Source organism: Acanthopagrus latus, chromosome 17, assembly GCF_904848185.1.
Source record: "Acanthopagrus latus isolate v.2019 chromosome 17, fAcaLat1.1, whole genome shotgun sequence".
NCBI lineage: Eukaryota > Metazoa > Chordata > Actinopteri > Spariformes > Sparidae > Acanthopagrus > Acanthopagrus latus.
The window spans coordinates 23,657,721-23,680,489 of NC_051055.1; the positions used below are offsets into that span (position 1 = coordinate 23,657,721).

At 43.2% G+C, this 22,769-nt stretch overlaps 1 protein-coding gene across 25 annotated transcripts in view; it reads right to left on the bottom strand.

The window, feature by feature from the left end:
- pou3f1 (POU class 3 homeobox 1) overlaps positions 1-22,769 on the bottom strand; it is a 221,632-nt gene that overhangs the window by 79,450 nt on the left and 119,413 nt on the right. The window contains exon 5 of one of the 25 annotated variants that reach the window (XR_005070719.1): positions 1,456-1,737. The exons of 23 other annotated variants lie outside the window; for them this stretch is intronic. The gene's annotated coding sequence lies outside the window, so the exon portion shown is untranslated. Of the gene's footprint in view, positions 1-1,455; positions 1,738-14,695; positions 15,022-22,769 lie in introns of those variants that run through there. One more of the 25 variants, XR_005070717.1, reaches the window with a different exon arrangement.

Sequence of the window (22,769 nt, forward strand, 5' to 3'; positions counted from 1 at the left end):
GAGTGGGTCCCCCGAGGGTGCGGTGGAGCCCCTATCCCATAAATCCCGGCTCTGGTGCAAACAATCAATTTTCAATTTTAATTATTTACCATGGCCTGCCGGACAGAGGCATTTATTTTCCCGCTCTGTCCGGATTAAAAATTAAAAATTAGGAGATTAATATTTGGTAGAGTGGGCACAAAACGAAAAAAGGGCCCACTGAAAAAAAAAAAAAAATCCTTTATTATCTTTCACCCCTTTCCTTCACTTGACGGGCGAAGGTTAGTGATAGCCGAACGAGCCGATCAATAACTTCATAAATTTCCAAGGGCCTCCATCGCCTGGCCCCTGCCACCCTTTGCACCCATTGCTGTTTTAGCCGGGCTCCATCTGTCGGGGGCCAGTAACAATAAGCCTGCGTGAGGGAAGAAACTGGCAAAATGCGCCGCTCAGCACTTTCTGTCTGAGCTCTCCAGGTTTTGGCCTCTACTCTCACAGGCTTTTCCGATATTTCATCTGTAAATTTAATTACAGAACCTGGAGCAATGCAGCCAAGGTATCCCCTGTCAAGCTCTCATTCACACAGAACCGGTATTACAAGCGGCAAACTGCAATAAACAGCAATGTGCAAACACTCTGCAGGCAAACACGAGAGGCCCGCAACATATTCTTCAAACAAATAAAATTTGTGAAGGTTTACAACATAAGATGTCTGTTTAAATAACATACGAGCGTACGTAAATAACATTTTTTCATCTGCGTAAAGATTTTCCGACACTGTACCCTCTTACGTCCTGGCATAAACAAGCAACATAATTTTTCAACGGAGCCGCCGGGTTTAAAATAAAAGACCTACCCATCATCAATTAACAAACAACAATTACGGGTCCATAGCTCACATCTCTGGTCCTGTTCTACAGGAGTGAAAAGCACAGACCGACACTTTATTGTCACACTTCTCACAATGATGTATCCAGTAGTCTATAGGAGGGGCTCTAATGTGTCCATAAATTTCAGCGGCTGAGCATACTGGCTTCTCCGGAGTGAAGGCTTTAATGCCGATCAATGGGGTGCTGCTGATGATCTCATCCACATGCTTGGAATTTGCGGATTACCTGGTATGACTTTGTTAGCTGTCACCCTCTGGAATAACCTTTATTTCCTAGTAATCGCCTAACTGTACTCAAATATTTTGTACTGTGATGCGGTAAAAGGAGACCTTCATGTTTTTGTGAAAAGACATCTTGAAGTGCTCAGTGTAAGGTCAAACTACTAACCCTTTTGCCAAGTGGAGAAGTGAAAAAAATACGAGAAAAGGTTCAAACATGCTCACCAAGTTATGTTATCACACTTTAAAATCAATTACTCTTTTTTATCATGTCCCCTACAAACCACTGTGGGCTAAACAGGTGCATTAATTCAAAAATATTCTGATGTATTTGAATGCGAGCAAGATTTAATTTACAAAAACAATGTTTTGTGAAGGCACGTGTAGAAAGACATGTAGATGAAGTCATTTGATAACTATTCATCTTACATTAACATTGAAAGCCACAGGTATTTCTAGAGAGCAAACAGGACACATTGGGAAACGGGCTAACCATCAACTCTGGCCAGAGTACAAAACAAATCTTTGTGAATCCATTTTTGACAAAAGTAAACATCCAGGTAATCAGGACACAACTGCAGGTATCACACTGTCACAGTGATTGTGTGTCCCAGGTTTATGTGCTCTCAGAATCTCTCAAGAACCAGATCCTTAAAGAAGAAAAGATAATATTCAGTTACTTGTTTTTTTTTTCTAATTCCTGAAAACATTGCAGATATGAGGTTTCTGTACAACACAAGTGAGTCGGGGGGAAAAAAAGGCAGCAAAAACCGAGCGAGGAGGAGATATTATAATTCATAGAGGAGGAAAGAAAGAGCTAGCCTCTGGCTGTGTGAGTAGCTGCAGACAGGTAGACGTAGAGAGCAACAAAGATACAAATAACTGTCAAGGCACAGAAAGAGACAAAGGGAGCGATGGAGGCGGTGGAGGCAAAGGGAGATCTGAAGCAGGAAAAGAGACCAAGAGACAGAGGGAGACAGAGAGTGTTTTAGTTCAGAGCCGAGTGTTGTTATTTATCTGGTGGCTGCTAAACAAATAAGGAGACTCCCAGTTCTGTGATTGTCTCAGTGGGGTGCTGTCAGATTTAGGCGCATATCTTCCCACAGCATGTAACAAACTCTCAAAACTCCAGCTGTGCTCTCTCTGCTCTCTCAACATGTTCGCCAAACATTCTCCAAATGTTCTGTTTTCCTTGTTTTTTTTTTTTTTTTGGGTTTGTCTGTTTTAAAATTCCTCAACGTCCTTCACAATGTTCCTCAAGTATTCCCTTTAAGATTTTTCTCATATGTCTCCCCTAACAGAGTCCCCTCAATGTCAATCACCACTTAAATCTGCATTTTTAAGTTAAGTTTTTATAGTTATGTATGCAAGGAACAGAGAAGCAATTAGCATAGGGCGAGCTGAAGTCTTTAACACTGACTAAAGGGCAAGCTTTCTCCACAGACATAATCTGGATTTAACAGAACTTTACCCACAATGTTAAGCACTCAGGCCATACAAACAAGACCCTGTGGCTTTTTGCCAACGAGGATTCAGCTCGTAACGCTAAATTGTTCTGCAGATCAGTGAAACTCGTGCACCTACAGCTCCAACACCTGCTACCTCTGCGTCGTTGCTCTTGCAGCGGCTCATCGTGGCCTGACCCGGCGCCTTAAAAGTGGACCCCCAACTGCACTGAGACCTCTGACCTTTAGTTGGGACTGGGGCCTCTGACACCTGTGTGGCCAGAGGAAGCGGAGGTGTGAGCGGAGGTGGAGAAGGCTTGACCTCTCTTTCTGCCTCCCTCCAAAGTGTCCGGCCGCAGCTGAGGTCAAGGGTTTGACCTTTGGGCCAGTGGGGTTATTGAGAGCTGTTGACCCCTGCGACAGGCCACTTGACCCTGCTTACCCCTGGGCTCGGGGAGCTTTCCGTGGTCCAGGACCCTGTGGCTGTAGCCCATCCTTCCACCACAAGCCCGGAGTAAGAACCGGTCAAGGCCGAACAAACGAGGTCAGGGCAGTAATGCTGGGAGATTTATGTCCCTCTGCTGCTCCGATAGCCTTCTGGCCGAGAGAGTAAGCTCAAAGCAATGGTTCATACGCTCCTGATGAATGATGAATTTGTGCTGCCCTGCCATGTTGGTTTTGTACTTTTCCAAGGTATTGACGTCGTTGCAGAGAAGGGGTTAACTGTAAAATGGGGATGAAGTGACCTTGTCTGCTGCTGTATCTATGCTGAACATTAAGTCATCACCGAATCATCTCACGTGGCACTAAAAAAGAGATACCTGCACTAGTCTCGACATGAAACTACCTACAGGATAAACAAGCTGTGAGAGCAAGCGCTCAGTTCAGGGCGTTAGAGATGTAGACGTTTATGATTTAGAGCTTGCAGGCATCTGATGTAACTGTTGAGACACATCACAAGAGATATGGACAAGAACAAGAAAAACTGCAATTAATGTCAAAGTTCTTTTGCCAAGATCTGTTTCACGCTGGAGAAAAAACCCTACTAGCATCTGGCTTTTGTCTGTGGTGGGAATGGGTGCGATCAGCATTCATACTCGGGCCAAATGACTCTGCAGTAATCACACGTGTTTGGCGTCGCTGACCTCTGCTCTGCTTTCTACTGTTCCCTGTTTCCCAACGCGTTTGTGAACGTTGAACGTGACACAAGGGAAAACTTGTTTAATGGCATCAGGAGAGGAGTGATTGTAAATGTTTCAGAGTGCGCACCCACATTTAACCCACGTTTATTTTAGGTGTAAAAACGGTATAATCACCTCCTTCAAGGAGGTTGTGTTTTTATTTGTGTCTGTTTGTTGGTTAGTTTGATGGTTTGTCAGCAGGATCACACAAAAATGAGGAAGGGTTTTGGCCCTGATCTGGAAGAAGTAACGGATCCAGGATTTTTCTTTTCTTTAAATTCTCAGGGAACAATGCATGAATCTTGATGCAAAAAAAAAAACAGCTGCAAGTTCAAAAGTGGACTGCTCGGCTTTACCGGAGGTATGCGCTCTACTGAGTGCCGTTCTAGTTGCTGCATGCGTTGAACCGCGCTAGCTGGTGGTTGTTTTTTAGGTCACTGGGAAGGGAGAGAAACAGGCAAAGATAATGACTTCACGCTGGTGATCACACCAACTCTCCTCAAGCAGTAAAGTAACAATAAGTCACCCTACAACACTAAAACTTACTAATTCTCCCTCATTCTTCCTTGAGGCCCATAACATATAAATAAATAAGTGCAGAACACACATATCAATCTATCTCCCTTTCCCCGTGCTCGGCCCTCTTTTAAAGCGGTGCTGTGGGCTTTTACCCAAATGGCGTCAGGGCCACCGGTATCATTTATAACGGGACGGCAGCGCTAATGCAGCGCGTGGTTCAGCCAGGATGTTTTATTCATGCTGTTTTATTATTAGGGCCCCACTTAAAAAGGTGAGGCGCTCTCCTCTCCTCTGGCCGCCTCTTGCCGGGGCTGACTGAGGCGCGAGCTTTATCTATCACCCTGACAAGAGCGTCTTCCCTGGGAAGTCTTTCAGAAAACTTCAAACACCCTCACTATTGATTTCTCCCCCTCTCCACCTGGGCACCGGCATACATCTTCCCCCCACCGCGCAGCGAGACAGAGAGGGCGGAGGGAGGTGGTGGTGGAAGTAGAAAGAGAAGTAAGGAAGAAAAAAAAGGACGGAAAGTAAAAGAGACTCAGAGAGATAAAAGTGAAAGAGAAGAAGGCTGGCCACTGCATAACAATATGGGTGACCTCACTTTGCTTCATTGCTCCAGTTCTTGTTAGCCTCAGATGAGCACGGCTGGCAGGCAGACAAGCACAGTGATTACAGCATCCCCGGTATGCTAATTACATATTCAAACAACGCTTTGTGACACATGATTGATTCAAACAGAAAGATCATATGCATGTTGTACATCCTATGCCAAGTGATTGTTGGCAAAGTCTTTGAAGGCAATCAAAGATTCTTGGCCATGAAAGCAACACCTTGAAAGGAGACAACAGTCCTTGAATTCCAGAAACAATAAAGACACTGTCATTCTCCACTACAGGATGAAACAAGAAGAGGTTGCAATTAAATCTAGAATTAATAACGCCACCGCAGCAATTGCCAATTGATACCTTAACAAGCCACTTCTTTAAAATAACTGTCTTCAGTCTCTAGTGCCAGAAAAAGAGGCATGTGGAGAGAGGAGACTGGAGCAACTACTGTACAGTCTTTTAATAGGAAAGACAACCTTCATGTCATCTGCACAAGTCTCTTGTGTCTATTGTATCTTTGTCTTTCAATTTCAAGAGGCTATACAAAAATGAAAGGAATAAGGGAGCCTTATTATTCCCTCCAATCAATGTCTCTCCTTGATAACAAACAGATGCCACAGAAACTACAATTCGAGGTCGTTTGATGATGGGATTTATTACCTTGCCCCTTTATCGGCAGAAGAGACGTCTCGCTGATACGGAAGGAGATATGATTTAATGAGTTGTTAATGATTTGTCCTCAGATGGTTAATGAGAAATGGCGAGCCTATGAACTATTTGAAAGTGCAGCCATATTTAAAGATTGTTTTAGAGCCCTAGACTCACTCAAAGGGGCACACATAAATTAAATAACAGACTTGAGCTGATAAGCGAGTAATTAACACAGTCAAGCAGTACGCCAAACTGTAAGGAAGCATATGAAAGCATGTGATCAATTAAATTCCAGGCAAGTCATTGAGCATCCTTCCTGATGGACGCATTTTGCTGTAAGTTTCTCTTTAAGCTCTTTAAGCATCTTTTAATTGTGGTGTTTCTTTGTTGAATAGTCTGCAACTACACTGTTAATTCACTCAGGTGGTAAAGAGCTTACAGCGTGTGTTCGGAGGATTTTTTTCAGTGGTGTGAATCTTCTGCGTGGTTGTAAAGACCCCACGGCACTCTAACACACTCTGAAATCAATAGCACAAGGCCCCATAGGAGAGGCTGGGAGGAAGCCATTGATTGACACGTTACTCTCATGTCAAACAGTAGAACATGGCATGGCAGCAACCACCTGCCGTCTGCTCCACCTGCCGCTCTCACCTCTCTGGCAGACATCACGGGGGTGAAACGGTGCTTACAGAGTGCACTCGCTGTGTGTATTTTAAAAGTAAAAGGTTGTATTTAAAAAGATCAACGTGATGTTTGTTTTTTTGCTTTTTTTTAGATCTGTCAAATTTAATTGTTGAGTTTCACCTCACATCCTAATCAGGGATGGCATGTGTCTCACAGCAAACAAACTGTCACTACCTGACTTATGGCAAATGTCTTTATCGCTTCAAAGTATTTCTGGATCCCCGGCGGGCCCATCTAAGCAGCGCTGTTCCTCTGGAGGTGAGGCGGAGGAAAAATTACAGACGGCCTGTTTTATTTTTGTTGCGTTAGCTCTACATCCAACACCGTCTCCACCATCCATGACGTCGGATAGCCTGCGGCCATCTCACCCCGACACTAGGTAACTTGTTTTTCTTTTTGGCAGAGCTCACGTCTCTCTTTAATTCCATTGATTCTCGTTTGCACTTTGGTTGGAGAGAGAGAGAGAGGAAGTGCACCTGAATGTTTACCCATGCTGTGATGTTTGCAGCGCCTGGTGTTGGGCGCCCTGAAAGACGCATAAATTAGCGCCCTCTACAATGGCACCCTGAAGCAACCTCCTGGTGCGCGACATCAATATGGAGCGAGAAGCAAGCTGCGAGCGCATACTATCAGAGGCCAAATGGTTGGGAGGAGATGTCACTATTCGGCAGATGCTAGACAATGGCCCGCCATCACCAACTCTCACACTTACTCGCAGAGGTAGACTTCCAGAAATGGACACATAAGAATCAGTACACGCGCACAAATACATGTATAAACACATACAATTAAATCGAACAGTATAAATAGGTACATATTTACACAAAAACACCAATTAAGCATATCCCTGAAGTCATCCTTTTGAATTTTCATAGACAAACACACACCTGCACACAAATTTATCTCATCCCTGAATATGTCTTTTCATACTTGAGATGCATTTTTACTTCAATCTCGCTACAATCCTGATAATAAATGACAGTTAAGATTAGGTTGATGTATTATGCACAGGCAAGTGTTATGAAAATGCAAGAGGGGCCGTCCGGTGAACGACAAAAAAACAAACAGGCCCAAATTAATATTTCATCATCAGTGAAATATTAATACCTTATTGTCAGGCGAAGACCTCTTATCGGGCCTTTGTGTTGCATTTGTTTGTGTCTGAGAGTGGAAGGCGAAGAGGGAGGAGGGGGTTAATATGTCCCACAAATGTGATGAACACCAGGACAAAAAGCAAAGAAGACCCCCGAGCATTCATTAGGGCAACTCCTTCACATGACAGAGACAGAAGGTGCAGGGGATGGTAGGGAAATATGTATTTTACATGTCTGTCCATTCCCTCTCTCACTCTCGGTCCCATTCTCCTCGTTCCTCTGTGTATTTATGTGGAGCTCGATCTCTAGACACTTTCTGTTGGTCATCTTTCTGCCATGTGCATGTGAGAGATTAGTCTACAGACGTCTGACAATCATGACAGCGATTTGTCCAAGACAATAAGATCTGTTTCTGGGTGTCTGTTTTTGTCTGTGTGTCATCAGAAAAAGGGAACCTGGCTCGTTTAACATGTATTTTGTACAGCTTAATGTCACGTTTCCACGATGAACGTCATTAAATCGTGTAGGATTACATGAAATTAGACAACTTAAATTGATTAGATTCGCTCACATTGGGATAAACAATCGAGTTTCTGGAAAAATCAAGGCAGTTGTCGTGCGAAGATAACATAGATTGTTGAGAAGATGGATTGCATGTTACGGAAAAGGTAAGCAGAAATCCATCATCAACGACCTAAATGCAATCAAAGTACTGTGCATCAGTAGTTAAAGACATCGAGAATGTGAAGACAACATTGACATTTGTGATGAATCCACCCTCACAAAGTTGTTCCGTTAAAGATTTTGCCGAATGATCAATCTGAATGAAACAAATTGCACAAAACCGTGTGTTCAATAGATTTGTGGCACGGACAAATAAAAAGAGAGACTTAAAATCTGATATTGTGTGTATTGGTGGTCAGAAATTGGAGATATGCACGATGTAAGAAGAGAAACGTTCCACAAACAAAGGTGGTTGAGCTATCATGCCTAACAGTGCGCTCTCCAGAGTGAGTGAGCGCGGCGGTATGAGGTAAACGCTCGCTGTCGTCTTGAAAATCAATTCCCCCTCTCTTCCTTTAAGTGGACAATATTTTTTGTTTCTCGCTGCGAGCTCCACTGTGGCCCCTTTAATTCAATGGGCCAATTAGAGATACCGTCATGTCTAATTCTGACTGCAGGGATGCTTGTTTGTGTTGTTACCTCATCCCTGGTGAGAGAGTCGGGAGGGGCAGGGTGAGGGAGTGAATGGTACACTCCGTCCAGTTTAACCCTGGCACCCGCTTGTCCTCGCAGGCCAACCCCCCTTTTTTATTTCTTCTTCACCCCTCCTCCTTTTCTTCCGTTCTTCCCGGAGTCAAGGACGAAAGCAATTGATGCGAAACTTTCAAAAATGAATTTGGCCACGTGTGTCACTTACGGAGCGGGAAGGAGGGGTGGCTGGGGCCAGGCCACCACCACTCCACCAGGATCATTTGTTACTCAGCCCTGATTGGCCTTGACAAAACAATACCCTAAAAACTCACCAAAGTAAATTATGGTCCCAGTAAATGGCCAGTGAGGGTGGGGTGGAGAGGAAGGAAGGAAACGGCCGTCGGTCGGTACAGGGCCCTCGAGCTGCCTTTGGCCCACTGCCAGACGCAAAACAAAGTAATGCGCTTTTGATATTAATAACGGAGATGATATTGATCCGTACTGGGGCCAGAGCCACTCTACCTCCCTCCAGGGTGGGCTCCCGTTGAGGAGCGAGGGAGGGAGGGAACAAGGAGGGGTGCTCCTTGAAGGACCAATACCCCACTCCCGGCTCTCTGCCTCTCATCCACCTCCTCCTCCACAACCTCCTCCTTGCTGAAAGCCACTTTTCCTGAGGGTCCATTTCATTTGAGTGTCTTTAATTATGTGAAATGGATTCCATGGGAAAAAGAGAAACGGTGGTGGTGGTGGGCACTGACAGAACGAGAACTAAAAGAGAGCGGTGGCCGGCGGTTGCGAGCTCCCATTTTCCGTGTCAGATTCACAATTCTGTCAGCAGCCGTGTCCGTTTCATCCGCTCCGTTTTTTGTTACGATGGATTTTTTGCTCTCCAATAAGTTCATGTGTGTGCGTCCTGTGCTTTCAGGACAAAACGCAGTGAGCGTTAAGAAAGGGAAAGAGTAAGGAAGAGAACGAGGACTGAACATAAAAACAGAAAATGGGCAAAATATTGAGGTGAAATGAGAACAGTTTAAGGAATTGGTCAGGTAGACACATGACTGGAATTCTCCAAATTGTGGTGGACATTTTTGGGGGTAGATAATAAATGAGTGAGGCTCCTTAACTCTTTCACTCTTCACTCCTCTTTCACTTAGGTACATAAGCTCAACTGTCCTTGGGTAACCTTCTGAAACTACCACTGAATTGGAGTGCACCATCTACAAGTGTGTGACCATTCACAAATGACGCAAAACACTGCCAAGGCTGTTATTAGGGCGTAAGCACCAACCGCTGCACTTGAAATGCAAGGATTTTTTTTTTCTGCCAAGTGAACTGTGTTTTTTGGGGGCTTGAACATGCTCAAAAACTCACAATTCACATAATCCACTTGAGGTGAAGAATTATATTGGGTTTGGCACGTGGGCATGGTGAAATGGCTGCCCCCAGAACTACTTTTACCTGCATGAATGAAATCCGCACCTCGTTATAAATTTCGAATGTGTTCTCAGCACCAGATGTTTTGTTTGTGTGGTTCATTCCTGCCTCTCGTCCTGCAAATCACATACATTTAATTTAGGGAAAATAAAACTGCATGATAAGCTTCATGACGGCCTGTTTGACACGGATAAAAACACAAAGCAAAACATCTTTTCTCAGATTTTACTTTTTTCTAGGAAGATGCATTGTAGAGCTGTGAAATATTCAGCATACACCTGTGTGTGTGAAATAAAAAGGGAGGGCTGAAGAATAGAAGCATGAAAAGTGTACAGAAACCTCCTCTGGGTTACTGTACAGCTCGCAATCGCTCAACATGGAAACAATGTAAACAAATAAGACAGTGCATTAAATAATTAGTGGGTCCACGCTAACAGCTTTGACTCCGCTGGCAACAGTGTTGTTGGGAGCAGAGCAACAGCCAAGCACTAACACAGTGAAGTCATAAATTCCCACCAAGCACAAACATGCACACACACACACACACACACACACACACACACACACACACACACACACACACACACACACACACACACAAACAAACAGAATGGCCGCGCAATGCTGTAGGCTGCCTTAATTTTTTAATGGAGTTTTTTTCCCCCCTTTTGTTGTTTTTGCTCGCTATCTCTGATGTCAGCCATCAGTGCTGTCAATTTAGGAAGCGGCACTATTTTCTGCACTAGTGGGAATTCTTCTGACAGAAAGAGAAAATCCACACATAGCGAGTTGAAAAGAAGCTGTGCCATGAAGATATTATATCTCATTTCCAGGAACGGGAACCGAGGGAGCTGTACAAGCAGAGTTGGTCAGACGGCATTCATCTAAGTTATTTATATTGCCCCTGACGAAGTGATTTTAACACAACCTGAAAAATGACACTGCCTGAGGAGCTTTTTCACAGAGTGAAACAACTTGATACTGTAAGAACAGCATATTTCCATTGTAACAAATTAGAAAAGAAGTTGTGCGATGTTGTGTAAGGCTTGAGTATGACTTAAACAACAGGCAGGGAAGACAGGAAAGGTGAAATTCAAACATAAGAGAACAAGAATGACATCAAGACAGCAATGTGCTGGGACCAGAGATGGAATGGGGGGATTGACCAAGTGAGGAGAAGAAACAGCAAGGTCCTCGCAGTGAGACTGAGAATCATTTGCATCCAGCTTCCTCGTGGATGAGCATTATTTACATTGGCTAGTGGTTTTCCCACAGGGGTCCACTGGCAAACCAGAGAGTGAGCATCCCCCTCTTCCTCCACATCTCTCTCCCCCGTATCACTCTCTCTGTTTCCTTGCTCCTTCTGTTGTCACAGGGACAGAGGTGAGCCCTGACAAGCCAGGGCCAAGTATTTGCATATAAAGAGTCTGCGTTCCTTCTCTACATGTCCTTCCCTTCCTTTCTGCCGCAACTAATGATACACGAGCGTGACATATCTGCCAGGTTAAAAGCCATTGGTCCTAAGCCAACTGCTGCCCAGTGTGTCAAGACTAGGCTGTGATTAAAGCGCAGATATACTGTATGTGCGTGTGAGCATCCACTTAAACATGCAGACTCGTGTATTGTATATGCAGCAGGTATGAGCGCACTGTACATATATTTTTACATCCTTAGACGGGCTTCATGAATACATACATAAGTGTGGACAGGCACAGAAACAAACAAAGGGAAACACTTTATCTTGCAGTTAATTGAGGATTCACTACTTCTAATAAAAAGTAAACTGGAAGTGTGATAAATATCTCATATAAATTGTTGTTAAAAACACCTTAAAAAGGTGCAAATTTCCATCCTCGTATAGATGCTGGCAAAGACGATGCTGTCTCCATACCTGTTAACCACCTTGCTGCATTCTCAAGCAGTCACAAAAAACCCTCACACACCTTTCAGTGGTTTGTTTGTGTCATATGCTATCTCAGTTTACTAACAAATGAATACATTAGTAGCCCACTGCTGGCAAGGAACAAACAACACAATGCTATTGATAACAGTATAACAGAACAGTGGTTCTGAATCTTTTCCAGTCACGACCCCCATCAAAAATGAACAAACAGCTTATTGCATGTGTGTGCTATCAGAACTCATGTGCACACACACTTTGACTCTGACCACACTTGAATTTTAACTATATTAAGGCAGATGGTACATGCAATGTGACACAAAAAATGATTCCCCAGTCTGAAATAAGTTGTTTTACTTTTTTCTCCAAGACCATCAACCCTTAGAAGTTAACCCATGGGGTCCTATCCCCGAGGTTGAGAATCAGTGTCAGAGAAACCAAAATGTATGTGAGAGGAGGTCCTGCAGGTGAATTAAGATGGTTCTAACACTTCTAAACATTATCCGTTTAATTTCACAGAAGATATCCTGAGGCTAGATAGAGAATAGAGGATGTCAACTAAATTTTAAACATACAATGTAAATGGGAATCAAATGACATTTAATTTGAAGTTAATTTTGCTTTTGCAAGCAGAACAAACCTGGTGAATTGTCATTTGCACCATGAACAAATGTTTTTAAGGTTAAACACAGTGCATGATCTTCATATAACAGTCCTGTCAGACAGCTAAACGGGATCAAAGACTGTAAAGTAACCTCGGCATATATGTACAGTACAGTGGGGTACAAAGACTCTGACACAGACCACCAATTGATTTCATTTTGTTTGGGTGGAAGAGTCTCATTTTTGACCTCGAGGCGTTGCAGGTACTTCCATGTTAGACAAAAGGGAGAGAGGTGGTGGCGTCCCAGCAGGCCATGTTGACAAACCAGAACTCATGTTTCTCAAGACTGCCTGTCCATCCATGCCAAATGCCCCCTACTGAGGTGTACATCTAAAGCTACCCCCACACCATACGCACAACCTCCAACCCCTCAACCAATTCACATGAACACCTCTGTTGTCTGTTCGTTCACACACAAGCTCAGCAGAACAAAAGATAGCACAAGGTCAAGAAAAGGGCCGGCAGATATTCCTGTATGTTTATGAGCTTCTTCCCTTTTTGTCTGCGTAGATCCATCTACATATTACCCCTCCAATACAGATATTTTCACCCATTTTTCACCTTTTCTTGGGCCCGTGCGTACCCACAAATATGTCCCTGTGCCTTCTTTTTTCATTAGGCCATAATACAAACTAACAGTGAAAAATCAAGTGGGTGTGAGTATTAGAGAACGCCCTCCCTCTCCTACTGCTATATTAAATATTGAGTCAGAAATGAGCTGGAAGGTGTCTGTAAATGCTAAATAATGGAGAGGCTGCATTCGTCTGGGTCAGAGCTCTCTCTCTCTCCCTCTGTCTTCTCTCTGATACATTATTAAATGAGGATGCACTTCCCCATCGCAGCAGGAGAGAACAAGGGGCAGGGGGGCACCCTGTCTTCTCCACAGGAATGGTGAGGGGGGGGCAGAGGAGAAGGAGTGGGGGCGGCAAAAGATAGGTACAGATTCACAGACTGTGTGTGTGTGTGTGTGTGTGTGTGTGTGTGTGTGTGTGTGTGTGTGTGTGTGTGTGTGTGTGTGTGTGTGTGTGTGTGTGTGGAGAGGATTAGGTGGGCACGCCAAACAACGGGCAGAGGAGACATAAGCATCCTCCAGCTTTACCCCCCTCCCCACCTACATCCCTGTTACACACACACACACGCAGCCTCCTTGCAGAAGTACCTTGAGCCCATTTGTACTAATGACTCTCCGTGCCTAATGCACTTTATGGAGGACGGGGCTGGATATTCATTTGGAGGGAGGGAAGGGGTGGGGGAAGTGTCGGGACGAAGTGCTCTGCCATACGGCTTCCCGTCCGCCCGTTTTAGCTGGCCGATTTTTCAGCAAAGGGGCTCGGCCGGCACTTGGTCCAGCAGTAATGCGATTCATCACAGGTAAAGTAGGTAGGAGCCCTGATTGTCTGAAGCCTTTCTGAGATCTCGAGCAGCCCATATGCACGAGCAGAGGAAGTGCCCGGTCGATACTAATCAAAGAATTGCAAATACGAGTCTGCTGCAAAGGGAAGGCAGAGTAAACTAAGGAAGATGTTGAAGTTTGACACATGTGTACATAATGTATGCGATTTTTTCTTCTTCTTTACTTTGCTTTCAGTCTTGGCAGTACATATTAATAGAAGCTTCCATTTTAAATGTTAAATTGGAAAAAAAAACTGCAAAAAGACAAGGACAACAGAGAAAACATTAATAAATGACGAGGTATGAATGTTTGCTTTGGATGTTGGTGCCATATCCGCCAGCCTCGGAGGATTTCCCTTATCACATTAGCCTTTGTTTGGTGACTTTTCCACGTTGAACTCCACTAGTGGGTGTTTCACATGTGAAGCGCTCCCAGGGTGCATGGCATGAAGCCAGTCTTGGAAATCACACTCATGCAAGGTGACAGTGCCAATAAACATCTCTCTTCCTCAGTTTTATGTGTCCCTGTGTATCTGCCTGGTTACAACAAATGAGGGAGATTCTCGTATCCTTTGAACACAGTGGAGGCTGGAGCACAGAGAGCGGCGGGGGTCCCAAAGTTGGAGCTACAGGGACCCCCCACTCTCCCTCGGCTCCTTTGCTCGCCACCAGGGAGGACGCCGCCGCAACTGGTGGTGGCATACGAGCACGGAATGAAAACAAACTGGCACAGGTGACAAATGCACACAAGTCTGCTCAAGTACAAACACACACTCTCTCCTCTCCTCTCTGCTACACACGCACACACACACACACACACACACACACACACACACACACATGCACGCGCGCGCACACACACACACACAGACTGAGTCGGTATAATAAATAAATAAGTCATAAAGAGAAGAATCGTTTGATGTTACCTTGTGCTGCCTGGGGCCAACACTACACCGGGGAGCACTGCCACCCCTCGCACATACACACTCACACACACATGCACATGCACACATACATGCACACACTCCCAGGAGAAGCTCCCTAACGTATGGGGTGGGAGCAGAGGAGCAGGCTCTCTGCCCAAGAGGCCCTGTGGACTACCTTTGGATCCGGGAGGGAGTCTCAACACAGATTGGAGGTAAAAGTGTGCTGTTGAGATGTCCTGAATGCACTGAAGAAAAAAAAAAACATACGTGCATACAGCACATTATATATATATATATATATATATATATATATATATATATATATATATATATATATATATATATATATATATATATATATATGAATGAATTTTTGAGAAAAGGCACAGACAAATTACCACAGAGATAAAGAAAGCAACCCATAAAAATGACTATTTATCCTCTCATATACTGATATCAATATCAGCATTAACATCCAGTACAGGCCGGGCTGTAGGGCATTCCCATATATTAGACTTTTGTATTTGGCTGCACATGTTTGGCTCAGTTGATGGTTTTAAGTCTTTGGAAGGTTTTCTAAAAAGCACTGTTTTTTAATATATGTTTTTATTCAATAAACTCTACCGCATTTTGAAAGACCATAATCAGAATTTAAGATTTGTCTCATAAAGAAGTCTCTGTAAAGATAACAACTTTAAATTAGGAAGGTAAGAGCAGGTATAGTGGTTCAGTTTGGCTTTGATTAATCCTGCAGCCAACACCTCAGCATTGCGCAGTAACTTTTTTCTCTTACTTTTTTTATTTTCTCCCTCTTCTCTGCAGAGCAGTCACCCAATTGTTGGCGTGGACTGAGTTATTTTGGCACTTCTCCCTCGGTGAAAATGACTCTTTCCCGGGGCACTGACAACCACCTGCACCACCTCCCAGGGCTTTCTGTCAGTTATCGTGTATGTTTTGGTATCAGGTCCATACACATGTCAGTGCATGCTCAGTCTAACTGAGTTATATATTTTAAATTAAGAGTTAGAACAGGAAATCTTCTAGGACTCATCACATCACACATATTTGCCACTTGTGTGCATCCTGCCCTGATAAATATTTCTCAATCATACAGAAGATGGATGGATGACGGATTGAAAAATGCTTGACATGAAAAAATCTAGTATTCATGTGTAATTAACTAAACTCCACATTAAGGCTGCAAAGAAAATTGGTATTAACAGCCATCAACCTTAAATTACTTTTGAATTAACATGGCAAACCCTGCAGAGGATGCAAGCTTTCGTTGAGCATCATTTGAAGTTTATTCTTGAAGCCTTTAAAAACAGAATTATTGGTAATGAGGCAAAACTCCAAACAGCAGAGACACAAGGACATTTGATTAGCTCTCAACAGATGATGACCATGAATACTTGAGCGGTGCTGCACATTGGATGAGTTTTTCTGTCACTCAGCTGCAGGAACAGAATGGACTTCTAGTGGTTTGCTGATTGGGTTGTTTGCACTGTCAACACGGGGGGAATTCATTCAGTCATGTTGAGAGATGTTTGCCTGTTGACTCTATTCATTAATAAAATATTGCCCTGTGATATTGCAGTACAAAATCTGGTTCCCACCTTTAACAACAGATACAAGTAAACAAACGTCTAGAGAACTGTGTGCAGAGACAGATTCAGCTTTTCTTCATTGATGTAAAAGAAAATAATAGAAACACCTTCTGGTGTAACACAATGCAGTTCAACAGCACCACAAACCGCAGCCTCCAAAATGACCCTGCAGTTGATTCAACAGTTTTCACACAGTTTTCAACAAAAAAAGTAAAAAATAAAACCTTCACAAAGGCTGGATTTACTGCAAGACTGTTGTGTTAGACTGCAATAGTTTTAGCTAGCTGTACCGAATAATGGAGAGCATGTTCCCCCATGTGTCAGGAAGTTAGGTAAGGTTGTTTAAGTGAGTTTCTCAAACTTTACTGTGGGCTCAGTTTTGTTTCCTTTATAACCCTATGTAGTTATTACCTCACCAAGGAGGTTAATTTACACCTGTGTCCATTTGTTGATTGGTTGGTTTGTCTGCAGGATTACTAAACAACCACAGAACGGATTTCACAAAAGTTGGATGGAGGATGCAACATTTTGTTTAATTTGTCAAGGAAATTCAATCTACTTTTCATTTTGTATTTTTTTCTCTTGGGAGGACACAAAAGACAATATTTTTCAGATCTAAAACCTCCATGTTGTGTCTTGTGTCCAGCTGCTCGGCCCCTTTATCTAAATTAAAACACTGAAACAACTTAAAATCCAACTGTAATCACATTCATATTATAAAAGATAATGGAAACGTGACTTTTAAATGTTAGGTATACCGTTTTAATTATTAAAAGGAAAGAGTTTTAGGAGAGGTAGCTGGAGAGGCATGTCTCTGTTTGACTGACAGCAGCCAGGAGGCCGGAGTAAACAAACTTGCGCTGTAACTACATGTCATGGGCAGACAGCGTGTTGTTATTGGGTAACAACAGTGAAGGAATAAAGACCATACCAGCATCTAACTGGACCAAAGTGACATTTGCAGCTCCGTTTACATGCTGTTTAATGTGCTGCAGCTGAGCAGCTAATGAGCTATCTAGCCTTCAAACTGACGTCAGCGATGCACTTTTCCCTGGTGGATGTTTGTTTGGTTGCTCTTTCGTCGAGCTGAGGCGTAGGACAAGACGTGTGTTCATGTTTGTAAGTTAGATAAGAAGGAGAGTTTAGCGGGCAAGCTGACGTGGGTTGTTCAAAGTCTGGTTCCTGAGCTGTGTAGGCTGCTGTCTCGCTCAGTGTGACTGTCTGATCAGCGTATGATAGACTTATGTTACTACTTTATGCAAGATTTTATTGGCTGTAGAAATAAGATATCCACCTACGCATACAGATACCAAAAGGGTATTCTGTTCGGACAAAAAAAAAATCTAAAAGAAAAATGGCTCCCTTTTCACAAAGGAGAACACAGGAGAAGGGATTTACTGTGCATGATGTAGCAGTTAAATTAAGCTATTTATTATTGATTTCTTTATTCAATTTCCGTTCGGACTTATGCCTTGTTGTTAAACATTTTCAAAATGTCTTTAACTCAATTATTAAATCAATCTTGTTTGCTGTATTTACTATAGTTGTTTATGTGTCCACTCTTCCCTTCAAGGAGAAATTCTATTTTACAGCTTTCTAATACAATACTTATGTGGTGCTGAATATACATAAGGGATTTATATAATAAAAAATAGAAAAAGAAGGGTGTTAAGTTTTTAGAAACATAAAAAACTAAGATCAGCATTCAAACAGTTGTTAATGTGCTGGTTCAGTGGCTAGTGTTGCAGGCTGCACACCCAAGGATAATGTATTCCAATTCTAAGACCATTAACTATATTTTAAGCCAATATATAATGGATTGACTTTGAGTTGTGAAGTTTGGCCTGTGGCAGACCTATAGCTGCCACATCTGATCACTAAATGTTAATCAGTGTTAGGCTTGATCTTCTCAAAGGGGTTAGAAAAGTATCATGAAGTACATGAGGGCTGCTTAACTGTTGTTGTTTTAGTCTGTTTTTGCCTGGTGGCACTGGCCCACACCAGTGTTAAAGTCTTTTAGCTGGCATATGTTAGAATGTGGGGGATTTAATCCTCCATGCCTCACAGCTGGAGCCTCGTTGAATAATGTAAGACACACAGGGGCAGTCTGTGGCTCGATTTTACTTTTGCCCTCCTCAAATACTTGCTCTTTGCCATTGGCGTTGGCTGAGAGTTTTGTGGGCAAATAATGGAAAAGAGATGATGAAATGAAGGAACATTGTAGAAGTGAAGGATGTTATCTATGTTCTTTATTGAAACAGGCATAATCATAACATATTTACACACAGAATGGTGTAATTAAAAAAGGGGAGAAACCTGAGGACTAGATTGGAGGTGGAAACGTGTTTATGGAATCAAACAATTAACAATACTGCGTGCACTGAGAACCTCAGAGCAAACCATTTATTGTTACTCTGAATGGTAATGTTGAACTCTGATCTACTGGTGCTGCAAGTGTTTTGAGTGCAAGTGCAAATTTTCCCCCACAAACAACAAAGATAATGGATTCACAAGCTTAAACAAAAACCCTGACTCAAACATATAGTGTGTGAAACACACCGCCGCACTGGCAAACTTTCATTTTCCTGAGGAACATGTGGTTACTTCCACATCTGTGCCAGTTTGGTTTCTAAAAGACTCAACGTGTTCCCCGGTGAGAGGCGCATGAATGAGGGGTGTCTTGAACGGTCTGCTCAGAGCTGGCTGACCGCTCAGTGCAGTGATATTTTAGTAATTTTATATGGTGAAGGCATATCCATATATATCTCACCCAAACCCCTTTATTAAACATTATCTATTTGATATAAAATGTTCAAGTAGCTGCTTATGATGATGCAGACAAAAACATTTATTTGAATTATTGCATTAAAGGCATATGTAACATTTCCACATTAACATGTCTAAAAAAAAAAAAGGCCAGATGTGTATTTATTACAGGGTTAACCATCACAAGAATCATCAGATGTTAAGAGAGTGAGGAAGGAATTTAACAAATCAGCTAGCTCACCACTATGTTGTTTGCTATTGTTTGAATTACTCGCTCTTCATTCAGATACATTTTCATCTGCAGTGGTGATTGCTTAACAATGAGGACAACTCCCATGTTCCTGCACTACTTTTGATATTTTTTTTTTGACTGTTAAGCCACAATTATGAATGCCAGATCTGCAGGTTTGTTCAAATAGCAATGTATATGTTTATGTGCACATCAAACTTGTCGTTTGGATGAATTATTTTACAGTTTCTCCTACAAATCAGCAGGCACGTTGGATGCGTTCACACTGGAAAAGTTCACGCAGTCTAATTAAATAAAACCTTTGTGTGGCAAATCTTGACAGAGAGCTGCCAGGTGATGCCGACACCTCCACATATTCACGATCCCACACTGCACAGCCTACGTGGGCATCCCAAATACCAAAAAACAGAAAAAAAAATTGTACAAGTACATGCAATTTTCACCCTTTAGACTCAAGTCTGTCTTTGCATACACAACCTTGCCAAACCTCAGCCACTTTCTCCCCCATTTCCCACATGTCATGAAACGGCAGCACTTTTTAATAATAGTTTGTTTACATCTAATGAGTGGTCCTCGACTGATGTGCGGTGCTGATAGCTGAGAGGATGGCGAATGGGCCATCCATGTTTGAACAGGGGCATTAGGGTAAAGAGGTTGTTGGGATTTGCATGGATTTCATCCTTGTGTGTCAGTCAGCCCATGACTTTCCATAGAGATTGGGTTAAATTCCAAACAAACACAAATACAGACAGGGAGTAATGGGGTCTGGTCTGGGATGGGATGGTGTCTGGATGCATGGGATGGGAATCTGTGTTTATGCATGCATTTTGAATTTTGCATACATGTGTTTGCTTCTGTGCGCATTTTTACGTTGCATGTTTGCATGCAGGTATACAATGTGTGTGCATGCATGTGTGTCCTCATGGATGTGTATGTCTAAGTGTGTGTATGGATGTGTATGTCTAAGTGTGTGAGAGGCTGTGTTTGTTTGTGTGTGAGTGTACCATGTGTCCGTTTGATGAGGGCCAAAACACACAAGTGGAAAGCTGCCCAAAGGGTGATTGAAGTTGCTGACATTTTAAGGCTATTGAAAACAAAAGCTAATAGGCAGAACCACGTGCCGGAATCGTGTCTGGTTCATGTTTAACAAAACAAGGTCACAGAGGTTGTCGGGCCATGAATTCCATAAATAACTTGATAATGGGATTTTAAAACAAGCCGTCCACCAGTCATCTCCCCTCCTCTCGCACCCTCCCTTTTGCCCGTAACGGGCCCTGTGTGTGTGTGTGTGTGTGTGTGTGTGTGTGTGTGCAAGTGTGTGTCTTTCAGAATAGAGGCAATATTAGAATGCAAATGGATTCACACCGCATCCTCATAAACAACGGTGTTCATTTAACCCCCGACCCCTGCATTTAACTGCCCATCAAGTCATTTGTGTTGGGCAAGACACGTGGAAGTAGGCTGAAGGAGGCCAGCAGGGGTGTGTGTGCATGTGTGATTGTGCCTGCGTGTGCAAGCCAGCACACTGGTGTGCATACTTGTGGGTGTGTGCAGACTAATGTGTGTGTTTATGAAGACAATATGTACGTGTCTTTACGTGTTCAGGTGTGTGTTTCCGCCTGTTTGTGTGGGCGTGTGCATCTCTGTGTCAGCAGCTGCGTCTGTGTGTATCTGCGTGCTCGGGCGACTGTTTTTTTGAGGTGTGGGTTTCAGAGTTTACCATTTGCAATGCTCAATTAATCTTGTCAGCATGCATTTACAGGGGAATTGAACACCTTTTAAAGTGGGGCTGGCTTTGTCACTCTCTCCTTCTCTATCCATTACAGAGACACAGACACAGTCCTTTGGAAGACCTTCTGCAGAATGCAGCTGATTAAAACATATTAGAGGCTCCTCTGCCACACAGCATCAGCAAGGATAAAAGTTACCCTTGTTCTAACATTTTTATTCTATTTCAGTCCACTGCCATGAAAGTCCTTGATTTCAGTGTCAATTTTTATACCTATTTAAAACTCTCTTTCCTTCTCTTAATTTTTCTTTCATTTTTCTTGGATATTCCGAAAAAAAAAAAAAAAATTAAACACATGTCTTCTCATTCCTGTCCCTGAATATCATTCCTTCCTCTTCGGGTTCAGCACAAAGGGACAGCTTTCAGGCATTGCTAAAGTTTTATGACGCTCCTTCCTCTTAGCCTGAGGCCTTAACCCTGCAGGCATACAGCCGCCTGACCCTTTCACTGTTTGGATATTAAAGCTTGCTAGAGAGGTGCATAAAGTGGACAAAACAGAAAAGTGAGAGCAGGTGGGAGGAGAGCTATAAAAGGAAAATAAACAGAGAGTGGACAGGTGGAGGGGGACAACAACAGAGCAGTTCACTAGAGAGAGAGTGAGAACAAATTGTAGTGAAGATCTGTGGAGAAATAGGTTGACTCCTCAGGGGGAGAAAAAGTCAGATTTACTGAAAAGAGAGCATGTTTCCCAGCTGTGAGGCCTGAACGACCCCACCCACCGGCAGCTCCTGTCCCGGTGAGACTTCTTCTGCTCAACTCTTTCTACTACCTGAAACAAATACTATACTTATAGAAACTGAGAAGGGAAAAACTATAGTGAATTACAAAAGAAAAGATGGCAGTGGATGTGTCAGACCAGGAAGGACAGATGAGGAGAGAGTCAGTCAAAGAGCAGCAGAGGGAGAGTGAGAGCAAACGGGGCCCATTTTAAGAGGGCACACTATGTTCGGCCCCCTGTCTCTTAATCCAGGGCGTTTGTCGCGGCTAATTATGGTGGACAAGCCTCTTTATCGAACCTGCTCCTGCCATCGGCATTAGGATGCATGAGCTGCGCCTGTTGTTTTAAACGCTCTCATTAACCACACAAATCAGTGCTGTTGACAGAGTGCTTTTGAATTAAGCGTCTCGCCCCCACCACTGCGCGCCAATGCGTGCAGGGCCCAGGACAAGGAGCAATTTATAACACCATTAGCCACACTCGCCGAGGTTACAGGCATCAAAATTGTTCCCGTCTAATTATTCTTAATGGATACAGGGAGGGAGCGACGCTCAGGACAGCTTTTTCATTAGCCCTCAATCAAGAGGGTCGGGGGAGAGAGGGGTGGGCCAAATGTACTGCTCAGGCAAACGGGAAATCAAAAATAATCGTGTTTGCTTTTTTCATAATACAACACGAACGCATAGATGGAGGGAGAGAGGGATGGCGCGAGGGTGAGTGAGGAGATGCAGGGAGGAAAAAGAAGCACAGCTCTTGACATTAGAGGAATTCTTACTGTTGTCGAGCGAAAAACACATGCATATTGAGGAGTGACAGTTCATTTGCTTTTACTGCCTTGCAGACTAATGGCGGAGTAAACTTAT